Here is a 13,647-nt window from a genome sequence, read left to right as displayed (position 1 = left end):
GGAATAGAGATTAACCCCGATAAAATCAGGGCTGTCAAAGACATCACCGTCGTAGACAGCGTGAAGGCCGTGCAAAGACTAACAGGTCGGATCGCCGCCTTGAGCCGATTCATATCGAGATCGTCCGATCGGAGTCATAATTTTTTTTCTCTACTCAAGAAGAAGAACGATTTTTCTTGGACCCCGGAGTGCCAACAAGCATTAGAAGGACTAAAACGATATCTATCAAGCGCACCACTGCTTCACACTCCAAAAATCGATGAGAAACTTTATTTGTACTTGGCAGTATCGGAAGTCGCCGTAAGCGGTGCCCTAGTTCGAGAAGATCAAGGTACGCAATTCCCAGTTTATTATACAAGTCGAACCTTAGGAGAGGCGAAAACTAGATATCCGCTCCTAGAAAGGTTGGCGCTTGCACTGATAAGCGCCTCAAGGAAGTTAAGGCCATACTTCCAATGTCACCCCATATGCGTATTGTCTACTTACCCGCTTCGTAATATTTTGCACAAACCTGAGTTATCAGGCCGACTGGCCAAATGGGCCGTCGAACTCAGTGGGTACGATATAGAATATCGACCCCGCACGACCATCAAGTCTCAAGTCCTAGCAGACTTCGTGGCCGATTTCACACCAGCCCTCGTACCCGAAGCCGAAAAAGAACTGTTGAAATCAGGTACATCATCGGGGGTATGGATCCTTTTTACAGATGGGGCTTCAAACGTAAAGGGGTCCGGGCTGGGCATAGTTTTGAAACCACCCACGGGCGGCATTATTAGACAATCTATTAAAACTATCAGATTGACTAACAACGAGGCCGAGTACGAAGCCATGATTGCAGGTCTCGAGCTAGCTAGAAATTTGGGAGCAGAAATGATTGAAGCCAACTGCGACTCCTTGCTGGTGGTAAGTCAAGTAAACAAAACTTTCGAAGTTCGAGAAGGTAGAATGCAGAGATATTTAGATAAACTGCTTATCACTTTGCGCCATTTCAAACAATGGACTTTACGACATGTGCCATGGGAACAGAATAATGAGGCCGACACACTGGCGAATTTGGGGTCATCAGTCGAGGTAGATAATACGGGCCCGGGGAATGTAGTTCAACTTTCGAGATCGGTAATCGAAGAAGGACATGCCGAAATAAATTCTACAAGCTTAACCTGGGATTGGAGAAACAAGTATATCGAATATTTGAAAAACGAAAAACTCCCATTGGACCCTAAAGACTCCAGAACCCTGCGGACCAAGGCTGCTCAGTTCACTCTGGCTTCAGATAGAACACTGTACCGAAGAACGTTCGACGGACCATTGGCGCTATGCTTGGGTCCGGGGGATGTCGATTATGTCCTACGGGAAGTGCATGAGGGTACTTGCGGGAATCACTCTGGAGCCGACACATTAGCCCAAAAAATAATCAGAGCAGGATATTATTGGATCGATATGGGCAAAGATACGAAGGAATTCGTTCGTAAATGTGATAAATGTCAAAGGTTCGCACCAATGATCCACCATCCCGGAGAACAACTCCACTCGGTCCTATCCCCGTGGCCTTTCATGAAATGGGGAATGGATATCGTCGGCCCTCTGCCATCGACCCCAGGTAAAGCCGAATTCATTTTGTTTATGACTGACTATTTTTCTAAATGGGTTGAAGCACAGGCGTTCGAGAAAATAAGAGAGAAAGAAGTTATAGACTTTATTTGGGATCATATCATATGCCGGTTCGGCATACCCGCCAAAATAGTATGTGACAATGGAAAGCAATTCATCGGCGGCAAAGTAACAAGATTCCTCGAAGACCACAAGATAAGAAGGATACTGTCGACGCCGTACCACCCCAGTGGGAACGGGCAGGCCGAATCAACGAATAAAACCGTCATTCAAAACTTAAAGAAGAGATTGAATGATGCTAAAGGAAATGGAGAGAAATCCTACCCGAAGTTCTTTGGGCATATCGGACAACATCAAAATCCAGTACGGGGGCGACCCCGTTCTCCTTAGTATATGGATCCGAAGCATTGATACCAGTCGAGGTTGGTGAACCCAGTGCCAGATTTCAATTCTCGACGGAAGAATCAAATAACGAGGCTATGAACACAAGCCTCGAACTATCGGATGAAAGACGAGAAACTTCCCTCGTCCGAATGGCCGCCCAAAAGCAGCGAATCGAAAGGTATTATAATCGAAGAACCAAGCTCCGCCATTTCAAGCCTGGGGACTTAGTGTTGAGAAAAATTACCATCAATACCCGGAATCTGAATGAAGGGAAGCTAGGACCGAATTGGGAAGGACCATATCAGGTACTCTAGGACATCGAAAAGGGGTCGTACAGGATCGGCGTTATAAACGACAAACAGTTATCAAGCAACTGGAATGTATCACATCTAAAACGGTACTACTGTTAAGGTACAACCTTTCCATATTCGTTTATATCTCAAAACTGAACCCCGCAGAAGTCCGAACAAGGGACGGATCTCTCATCAGAAAACACGCGTTGCACTCTTTTTTCCTTGTACCGGTTTTATCCCAAATGGATTTTTCGGCAAAGTTTTTAATGAGGCAACCACTGGTCGTGCAACATTTATAATGATATCCGAGGCCCCGTAAGAGAGTTACTTCATCGCAACAGGGTCACAATAGGAAAACTGTAAAGAGCCAAATGGTCAAAGTGAGCCATGCTCGTATAAATTGGCCCGAACCCGGGCGTGTAATAACATGCGAAGAATTAAGATATAATGCGACCATTAAGCCTACGAGCTATTTTCTCATTTCGAGTTCGAGCGAACACTCACTCGGCCAATTAAGCCTACGGGCTGCATCAATTCGAGTTCGAATCATTCACTCGACCAGGCCTATGGGCTATTTCTCATTTCGAGTTCGAGCACACACTCACTCGACCAAATAGCCTACGGGCTGCATCAATTCGAGTTCGAATCATTCATTCGACCAGGCCTATGGGCTATTTCTCATTTCGAGTTCGAGAAAAAACACTCACGCGACCAAATAGCCTACGGGCTGCATCAGTTCGAGTTCGAATCATTCACTCGACCAAGCTTACGGGCTATTTTTCATTTCGAGTTCGAGCAAATACTCACTCAACCAAATAGCCTACGGGCTGCATCAATTCGAGTTCGAATCATTCACTCGACCAGACCTACGGGCTATTTTTTCATTTCGAGTTCGAGCAAATACTCACTCCACCAAATAGCTTACGGGCTGCATTAATTCAAGTTCGAATCATTCACTCGATCAAGCCTACGGTCTATTTTTTATTTTGAGTTTGAGCAAACTCTCATTTCGACCAAATAGCCTACGGGCCACATCAATTCGAGCACAAGCAAACACTCGCTCGACCGTCACGCCCACGGGCTATATTCTCTTCAAAATCGAATCGTTGACAATTAATAAGTCTAAAGGGCTATATCGCCCCAAGTTTGAATAAACGCTCGCTCGGTTGCAGAGACCACGAGTTTCAAGTTTGATTAGGTGGTTTAATACATAGAGATATTCCTATACACAAAATTTATCTACATAGGTGGCTACAACAAAAAAAAAAAAAATTTACGGGAACGGTCTCTTCTTTATCAGGTTCCCCCCGTTCTCGGATCCGCTTTTACTCCCATCGTCGTCGTCATCATCATTGGAAACCAGAGCTTCAGCATCAGCTTCGAGTTCTTTTGCCCTTTTTATCTCTTCCGTGAGATCGAAGCCACGAGCATGAATCTCCTCGAGAGTTTCTCTCCTGGATCGGTACTTAGCAAGTTCGGCGACCAAATGAGCCCGACCATTGGCAGATTCGGCTGCCTCTCTTGCCTGAACTTGGGCAGCTTCAGAATTAGCCCGATAGACCGCCACGAGCGCATCGAATTCGGCCTTGGCGAGTACTGAGGCCAACCGAGCCTCGAGCTCCTCAATTTTTCTTGCTTGAACCAGGCCTTTTTCCTTCATTTTCTGAAGTTGGGTTTCAGACGATGATAACTGGGCTCGAGCAGTCTCTTTTTCTGCAGCAAAGCGGTCCATACCTTCTTTCCACCGCAAGGATTCCATCCTTATCACATCGACCTCCTCACGCAGCTTCCCTATCATCTCGATTTTTTGCTGCAGCTGTGAGACCAAAATGTTAGCTACCGTTCTGGTATCAAACCCATAGGTTTTCAAAAGCATCATTACCTGCTCAGACAAATCATCCTGGTCTCGATAAGCCTTGGCCAGCTCGGCCCGGGGATCTTTTATTTCCTCCTTTCTCTGCCCTAAGGAAAGTTTGAGAGAGTTCCTCTCATCGGTAGCACGTTTCAGGTCGGCCGCGTATCGATGCAGCTCATTCTGGGAACGAGAACATTGTTCTCGATGGACCGCCGCAGCCTACGAAGGAACAAGAAGCAAAGTTAACGAAAGACGAACATAAAGCCTGCCGCAAACCGTGAAAAAGATCCGAATCATCACCGGCATCGGCAACATCCTCGATACCAGTAAACAGGTCACGAAACGGATCCTCTTCATCGTGAGGCCTACCTAGATCGAGGGCCCCCAGACCTTGAGCTTCCCGAATCACCCCTGCGGAAAAAGCGGGAAAGGTAGGTGAGTCCTCGATCGCTGCTGCCCCGAGTGACTCGCTCGGAGCATTCCCCTCGGCTTGGAGGGGTTCGAAGGGCTCTTCGAGTGTAACACCTGCCGGCTGATTCTGATGAGAGGCATCTTCGACATCCGATAGTTCAGGGACTCTACCAGAACCTCTCTCCGGTATATTTTCAGTTCGAGACGGAGCCCCATGGGGAATCATCGATCCAGCCGGCATTGAAGCATCGGTGGCTCTCTTCGTCCGGACCGCCATCGTGGACTCATTATCCTCTTCCTCTTCTTCTTCTTCATCCCTAAGGCGCAAAAACGATTCTATGGTCAAAGGAATAACATTCTTGTTTGGCTTACGAGCCGTCCTTTTCTTCGATTTTGGATAGTCGGGCAACGAAGCTCTCTTCCTTTTATTTTCCTTCACCGGCTTGGGAACGAAGGTCGAGACATCCTCCTCATTAGACAGAGGTCTCAAGACCGCGTCCTTAACCAAACCTGCATATGGGAAACCTTATAAAAAATATCGAGAAATGCCTCATCAGAGTCCGAGAAATGAGCTTACCGTGATTTTTGGCCTCCTACCGACCCTTAGACAAATCACGCCATGAGCGTTCTACGTATGTGAAAGTCGAAACAAGATCCCGTACCCAATTCTTGAGGTCGGGAACCGCTTCGGGCATCAAGGGAATCGCTACATCACGAAAAGATAAGTGTCGATAAGAGAACAAATGAAAGAACAAAATAGAAGCAACAGCAAAATCACACTTACGTTTCAAATTCCACTCCTCGGGAAAGGGCATCTTTTCAGTCAAGATCAGGTCCGAAGTCCTTACTCGAACGAACCTGCTCATCCAACCCCGGTCCCTGTCCTCGTCAATACTTGAGAACAAAGTCTTGGTAGCTCGACGCTGGAGTTTTATTAACCCTCCCCGAAAAGGTCGGGGACGGTACAACCGAATAAGATGATCGAGGGTGAACGACATCCCCTCGATTTTGCTCACGAAATATCGAATCAGAATAACGATCCACCATAAAGAAGGATGGACCTGGCCCAAGGTTACCTGATACTGTCGACAGAAGTCGATAACGACGGAATCGAGGGGACCCAAAGTGAAAGGGTAATTATATATGTTCAAAAACCCTTTCACGTGAGAAGTGATGTCTTCGTCAGGGGTAGGTATTATCACTTCTTTTTCCCCCAATTACAGTCCTTCTTTAACAAATCTAGGTGCTTCTCAGTGATCGAACACATGTATCTCGATACCGGCTCACACCGGCCAGGGACCGATGAACCTTTATCAACTTTAAAATCTGAAGTAAGGACGCACGCCTCGGGGACACACTCCTCTGGCCGTGGCTCCGCCGGTGTCTCATCGGCGACACAATGTGAAGATGAAGGTTTCTCTTTCTGAGGAACAGTTTGCGATGTTTTCGCCATTTTTGAATTCAAAAATAAGGAGTAGAAGAAAGTGATAGAGATTTGGTAGAATTGAGGGGTCTTTTCGGAAAGAAATCACAGCTTTTTTGGTAGGCTGGAGAGTATAAAGAAGAAATTGAGAAATTTTAGAAGATAGAAGATGCAAAATGGTAAAAGGTAAAGGTGAGAATTATTTATAGGTTCAAAGCGACGGCGGTTCATTATCAGCAGTGGCCGACCACCGCCTGACATGCATTAAATGCCTTGAAAGACTAAACCGACAGGACAACCATCATGTGCGTCATGGTCGAACTTGATGGAATCAACAAGATATAATCCGATCGAGCCGTTGAAAATCATATCGTTTCTCGTCATATTTCTTTCTCAGAAACGAGGGGACTATCTGTATACGGTCGAAATAGATTTCAGCCTTGGCATGACCGGTACGGTTCGGAGGGTGGTATATCGAAGTAAGATCCTGAAGGGGGGCACGAACTAACCTAGAGCCCGGGGAGGCCGGTCTGTGTTGAGATCGATATCATAATCAAACTCGAACAAGAATCGAACCATGGCACGGGTAGATCTATCGTGCTGATAATCCAAAAACCAACTTACATCGACCTGGAATCCATCCGAGGGTTTGAACCGGGATAGGGCTCGAACCAAGATCACGAGTTCGAGCTGAAATCAAGCTCGAACCAAAATCGAGGATTCTAAGCAAGATCGAGCTCGCAGACAAAAGCCGTTGTAATCCCACTAGAGGGAATCTTGGCCGAATTTATGAAAAAGCTGATTTATCATGGGTCTCCCACTGAATGTTTATTTTATTATACTTGTAGCCAAACCCCTTCACTATAAAAGGGCTTGTTTATCATTCTTAGAGGACATCCTTTTTTGGGGACTTAGACTGTCACAAACTGTATTATTTCCTCTATGAGAAAAGAGTGATCTTTCTAGTTTCGGACATTGATTCTATATTGTAAAATCCTAAATTCACTGTTCATAATTGACTTGCCTGGATTACGTTTTCTCCAACCTATATTCATCCTTTTATTTTATCTTAGCGTTCTGTATTAAGTCGTACCACATATCTTCGGAACCGCGTATAAATTCAACTCTATCCATTTATTTGGTAAACACTTTGTTACACAAAATTTGTGTGGCACAAAAATATTTGACCACAGACAACCTCTTCTCATCGAATTCTTCTTTCATGGCTGATCAATGATTGAGATATGGAATTATGGTGACAACTAGATTATTTGTTCTTTTATGATTTCTTATTTCTAATTTTGTTTTGGTGAAATAGCGCCCTTTTTAATGAATTTTTTTCTATATAAAAATTCGTCCATATGCACATGGTCGTAATGTCTTTTATTCGACTCTAAGCTAACTGTTAGTTTGAGTGTCCATATGAATTATGGTTCTTTACCGTGTTCCTTAAGCGTAAAGTAAACAAGCAATAAAATGAACACATCGATTTTTATGTGGAAAATCACCCGACTCAAAAGGTGCAAAAATCACGATCTACCATGTAGGATTTTCAGTTCCAACTCCACTAAAACACTGAGCCAAAATGTATCAATTATAGGACTCTAATTAAATACTCTTCAATACTTCAACTACTCCTATTTGATTCACAAGTTACTCTAACTTGTAAAGCAAAATACTAACTCTAACTCACTGATTGTTTATGACACTTGATTACAATTCAATTACCTAAAACACATTCACTAGACTGACTTGGGAAGAATACAATGCAAGTACTCAACACAAGTGAACAACTTATGACTCTTAAATGATGTGCAAAAGGATAGTTTAGAAGTCCAAAGTCAATCCTATTTAAACACGACTCGAGATCTTCTAGGAGTCCTATTCAAAGTCAGCTTCCTCTTTGATAGGACTCCTACCGTTCCAAGGATTCCACAAGCTTTGGGACTTTAATCTTTGACTGAATTATCCATATCTATTTGAGCAACGACTTTTATCACTTATAGTAGCCATCGTCCACCAAACTCGGACCTGGGTAACTTTGAGATAAACTTATTGTCTTGTGGAGACATACAAGTATCACTAGCTGATTCTTTCTCCCGAGGAGCAGGTTCTTTAGAACAGTTAAGCAGCTACGTTGAGGACCTGGTTCTTTGAACATTTAGTCATACTTTGTCAATCATCAAAACTTTAATATTCAACAAATTCTCTTTTTTTAATGATGCCAAACTTTGTGCACAACAGAACCACATAATCACCTCAAAGAACCAGATAATTACAACATGCACTATTGATAGACATATATGTTCACAACAACTTCCAACCAACTTCCAACCTTATCTTATCCCTTTTGGCATCATTAAAAACACACAAAAAAAATGTTAGACACTAAGTACAGATAATGTAAGATTCAAGGCCAAACAGGCGACAACACAAGCATAAGAAACGGCAAATAAATGAGGCGGCTGATCCAATAGAGTACAAATCAGTAAAGCAGAGCAATATGAGACATTAAGTAGTTCCAAAAGAAGCCCAGGGCCTTCTCTTTATCATTAAAACAAAATAAACTAAGCATACTGCAAAGTACTCAGACTAAGACAAAAGGAACAAAAGATAAGGCATCACTAGAATAGCAAAAGAACTAAGGACACTAGGAAGGACCATGTTCAAGGGTGAGAAGCAGAGGGGGTCAAAGCTTTCACAAGGGTAGCAATCTGTTGAGCATGGGACTCCCTGACTCTTCTTAGCTCTTCCATGAGTTGCTTTGTTTCCTTTCTCAGCTCATTATTGTCTTCACGAAGCTTGGCATTCTATTTAACAGTCAACTTCAACCTCTTGCTGATCCCATGGGTCCTCTAGCCTTGATCTCCTCATAGCCACACTGCTTGAGGGTAACACCATCCAAAATATCATTGTGGTTTCAAAATTAAGCTCAAGTAAGGCAATGTTGATCTTGTCAAATAACTCAGTCAACATGAAACCATATGGCATAACATGCTTTGGTTTGGAAGTATCTGCAGCTCTTGCCATGTGCTGAATCATCAGGCTAGGAAGATTGATAAGTCGACCCGTGTCAAGCAGTTCCATCACAGCTATGTCTAGCAGAGTAGCTTCATGCCTTCTTTTAGACCACTGAAGAATGCAGGAGTTGACAAACTGAAATAGTAGCTTGTGAAAGGGAGTCATATCTGTCTTGTAAACTTTCTGGGGAACATCTAGTTCAAACTTTTGGAAGAACTTCCTGGTGACCACAATGCCAATGTCAGCATCATTGTCTATGGCTGGCCACTTCTTCTTCAAGTAATTATCAAATCCCAAAGAAGGGATATTCAGAAGCAGCCCCAACTCCTCAGTATCAAACTCCATGTCAAAGCCCCCTACATTACTCTTGACTACCTTCCCATAAAATGTGAAATTTGTATAGAACTCCACGACATCAGGAACACATACTGGGTGGAAAGTTTTGACAAACATATTCTTTTACCCCTGTAGCTCATGTTTTTTACTAGTTGAGCCATCCCCTTCTCATCAGTGTTCACAAGAATCTTCCCATTTAGCACTTTTCTATTCCTAAACTCTATGAGTCGATCAACTATAGTTGGCACATTCTTTCTTGTCTTACCCCTACTGGCCCTTGCAGAAGAGGTAGCAGGTTTGGTGACTTTGGCACCCTTTTTCTTTAGTGTAGCAGACTTTGCTGGCAAGGCAGAGTCGGATTCATCTTCTCCATCCACCTCAACAACAGGTTCCACAATTGAAATCTTCTTCTTTGGCTTCTTTGCACTTCTGGACTCCTTCATGATTTGTGCATCAACAACCTTTCTTTTACTCCTTGTGAGGGAGTTCTAGTAGGAGGAACCACTCCTTTCCTTGTTGAGACTGCTGACTTTGCAGCTTTCACAGTGGTCTTCCTGGACTTCTTCCCTACCTCAGATAGTGGCATATCATCTTTATCACTGCTAACTTCTTCATCTCCAGTGAAAAAAGTTAACAGAGACCCAGGTTCTTGAGCCCTTGTCTCTTCACCAATTTTTTCTGAAGGGTCTATGACAGTGTTTCTAATTGTCATGGAACCTTGAGATTCCTCACTCACATTCCCCTCTTCTTCCTCACTCTCGTCATCAACTCCTTCACTCTCACTTACCTTTTCTTGATCCTCACCCTCACTTTTAGAAACCTCCTTTTCTTCACTCTGATTTTCTTCTTCTGTAGAATTATTAACTTGTTCACCTGTCTTATCCTCTGTATCACTCTCCTTCTCATCTCCATACTCCCTTATTCTCACTCTTTTCTTCTTCATTGGCTATATTTTGAGTATCATGTTCCTCATGACTGTTCACAACTTCTTCTTCTTTTTTACCTTCATCATCTTCCTCATCCTTAGTCCAACTAAAATCAAGGCCATTAGAAGCCTCCTTTTGCACCTTGAAGGCTTGGCATTTTTCTTCGATTTGGGCTTCAAGATTTTGGGTTTTGCTTCAGCCTTGGTTGATGATTTAGCCTTAGAGGGTGTTTGATTGGCGTTAGGCATGGCGATAAGATGAGAGACTTGAAGAAGAGAAAGAGAGGGTTAGTTCTTGATAATTGCTTTCGATTCTTGCTTAGGGTTTGAGCGAAACAGTGAGGTTAGGAAAGATGATCATAAAAGCCTTTTAAAGGCATTACTCCTGATTTGACTAGAAGAGAGAAGGTGACTGAATTTGAGTTCTAATTGGACTCTTATAATAATTACTTTGACTGTGAGGTTTTCAGGAGTAATTGGTCTCTAATTGCATAATGATTCCCCCTTACTCTTTGACTAGAAGACGATTAGAAGTGATGCCAACGAAATTAAAAGTCTGAGTATAGCAGTAATTTTATAATATAAAGTCCTAGAGACTTAAGACAATATGGCACATACCTGAGTCAAAGAACTAACTCATTAGCAACTCCTTATTCGTTTTTGCAATAAAGTTCAGTACTTCATATTAGTATCATGCAACATAGTTATCGGCCATATTTTCTAAGTAAGTATGTGAGCTTAATACAAGCACAAAGCTGAATCAAACACATTGTACTTAATTATGTACATCTTATTATGTATTTTCTAACCAATCACTGGGAGTCAACTTAGTGGGATGAGTTGATTAGACCTAGTTCTAGTCTATTCCTTTAAAAGTGATCCCTACTTAGAGTTTTAGTTAAAATATCAGCAATTTGATCTTCAGTTTTACAAAAGTTAATTGAGATATTCCCTTTTTCAACACTGTCTCTGAGAAAGTGATGTCTAATATCAATGTGCTTGGTTTTCTTGTGCTGACATGGATTTTTAGCAATGTTTATGGAACTGGTGTTATCACAGAAAATGAGAACACAATCAACAAATATACCATAGTCCCTTAGCTGTTGTCTTATCCATAGTAGCTGAGCATAGCAGGATGTTGCTTCCACATATTCTGCTCAGCTATAGATAAGGCCACTGAGTTTTGCTTCTTGGTTCCCCAAGACACCAGACAGGAACCTAGAAAATGATCTGTTCCTGAGGTGCTTTTCCTGCAAACATGAAAACCTGCACAGTCAGCATCAGCATAACCAACTAGATCAAAGTTGTACCCTTTGGGATACCATAGATAGAGGTCAGGGGTCCCCTTGAGATATCTTAGTATCCTTTTGACAACCTACATGTGAGATTCCTTGGGATTTTTCTTAAATCTTGCACACAATCCCACACTAAACACTATATCAGACCTGCTTGCTATGAGGTACAACAATGACCCAATCATTCCTCTATATAGCTTATGTTCCACACTTTTCCCTTCTTCATCAAGGTCCAGCTTTGTTGCAATGGAAATAGGGGTATCAACAGACTTAGAGGAGTCCATGTTGAACTTTTTCAGTAATTCTTTAATATATTTCTGCTGATGTATCATGATTCCAATAGGTGTTTGCTTGATTTTCAGTCCCAAATTCACCCATCATGCTCATTTCGAACTCATTTCCCATCATCTCAGCAAATTCCTTGCACATTGCTTTATTGGTGGCCCCAAAGATAATGTCATCCACATACACTTGCACAATCAGAATATTCTTCCATCTGCTCCTTAGAAATAGAGTGTTGTCTACCTTTCCTCTTACAAAGTTGTTGGCTAAGAGGAGTTTTGAGAGCCTTTCATACCAAGCTCTTGGAGCATGTTTCAGTCCATAAAGAGCTTTATCCAGTTTGAACATATAGTCAGGAAATTCTTCACTTTCAAATCCAGGAGGTTGTTTGACAAACACTTCCTCCTTCAGGTAACCATTCAAAAAGGCACTCTTTACATTCATCTGGTATAAAGTGAACTCCATGTGGGTAGCAAAGGTTATCAGCATTCTTATAGCCTCCATTCTAGCTAAAGGTGCAAATGTCTCATCATAGCCAATGCCTTTCTCTTGATTGTATCCCTGAACCACCACTCCAGCCTTGTTCTTTGTGATATTTATTTATTCATCCAACTTGTTTATGAACACCCATCTGGTACCTATGACAGTTATGTTCTTGGGTTTCTACACCAGATGCCAGACCTTGCTTCTCTCAAACTGATTTAGCTCCTCTTGCGTGGCTATGATCCAGTCTGGATCCTTTAGAGCTTCTTTGATGGTCTTAGGTTCAACTTGTGAGAGGAATGCTATGAGAGCACATAGATTTCTTAGAGAAGACCTGGTTTGCACCCCTACATTTGGATCAGAGATGATATTCTCAAGAGTATGTGAGCTTTGATGCTTCCATGGTATGATCTATATACCTAGAGAAGATTCACCCCAGGAGTGACCCATATGATCATGTTCAGTAGGTGTGGCTTCATTAGTCTAGTCAAAATTTAGAGTAGTTCTTTCTTCTTCTTGTTCCTCATGATCATTGTCAATTTCCTTGTGTTTTTCAGATCCATCTTCATCAGATTCCTTTGTATCTCCATCACCAGTGAATCGTATGTCATAATCTTTATCCTGCAGACCTTTCTCAGCCAAATTGTTAGATTCATCAAAAATAATATGAATATTTTATTCCACACACATATTTCTTTTATTAAAAACCTTATAGGCCTTACTATGTGGAGAGTAACCAAAGAAAATTCCCTCATCACTTATGTCATCAAACTTACCTAGAGATCCTTTCCCATTATTATGTACAAAACATTTACACCCAAAGGCTCTCAGGTGAGTGATGTTGGGTTTTCTTCCTCGAAGTAACTCATAGGGAGTTTTCCCAAGAATGAGTCTGACCATACATCTATTTAGTAGGTAACAAGCAGAATTGATTGCCTCTGCCTAGAAATTCTTAGGGAGTCTACTGGCAATCAACATGGTCCTTCCCATGTCTTTTAAGGATATATTCTTTCTTTCTACAATCCCATTTTGTTGTGGAGTTCTAGGTGCAGAGAGATTATGGTCAATGCCATGTGAGCCACAGAACTCAAGGAATTTTGAGTTTTCAAATTCAGTTCCATGGCCAGTTCTTATACTTAAAACATTACATCCTAGCTTTTGTTGAATCATTCTTATAAATACACAGAAAACATAAAAGGTTTCATCTTTGGATCCCAAAAACAAAGTCCAGGTATACCTGGAGAAGTCATCAACAATCACAAACACATACCTCTTACCTCCTCTGCCCTTTATTCTCATTGGTCTACATAGGTCCATGTGAAGGAGTT

Source organism: Nicotiana tabacum, chromosome 17 (genome assembly GCF_000715075.1).
Source record: "Nicotiana tabacum cultivar K326 chromosome 17, ASM71507v2, whole genome shotgun sequence".
Taxonomy (NCBI): Eukaryota; Viridiplantae; Streptophyta; class Magnoliopsida; order Solanales; family Solanaceae; genus Nicotiana; species Nicotiana tabacum.
Note: the sequence above shows the minus strand (reverse complement) of the source record.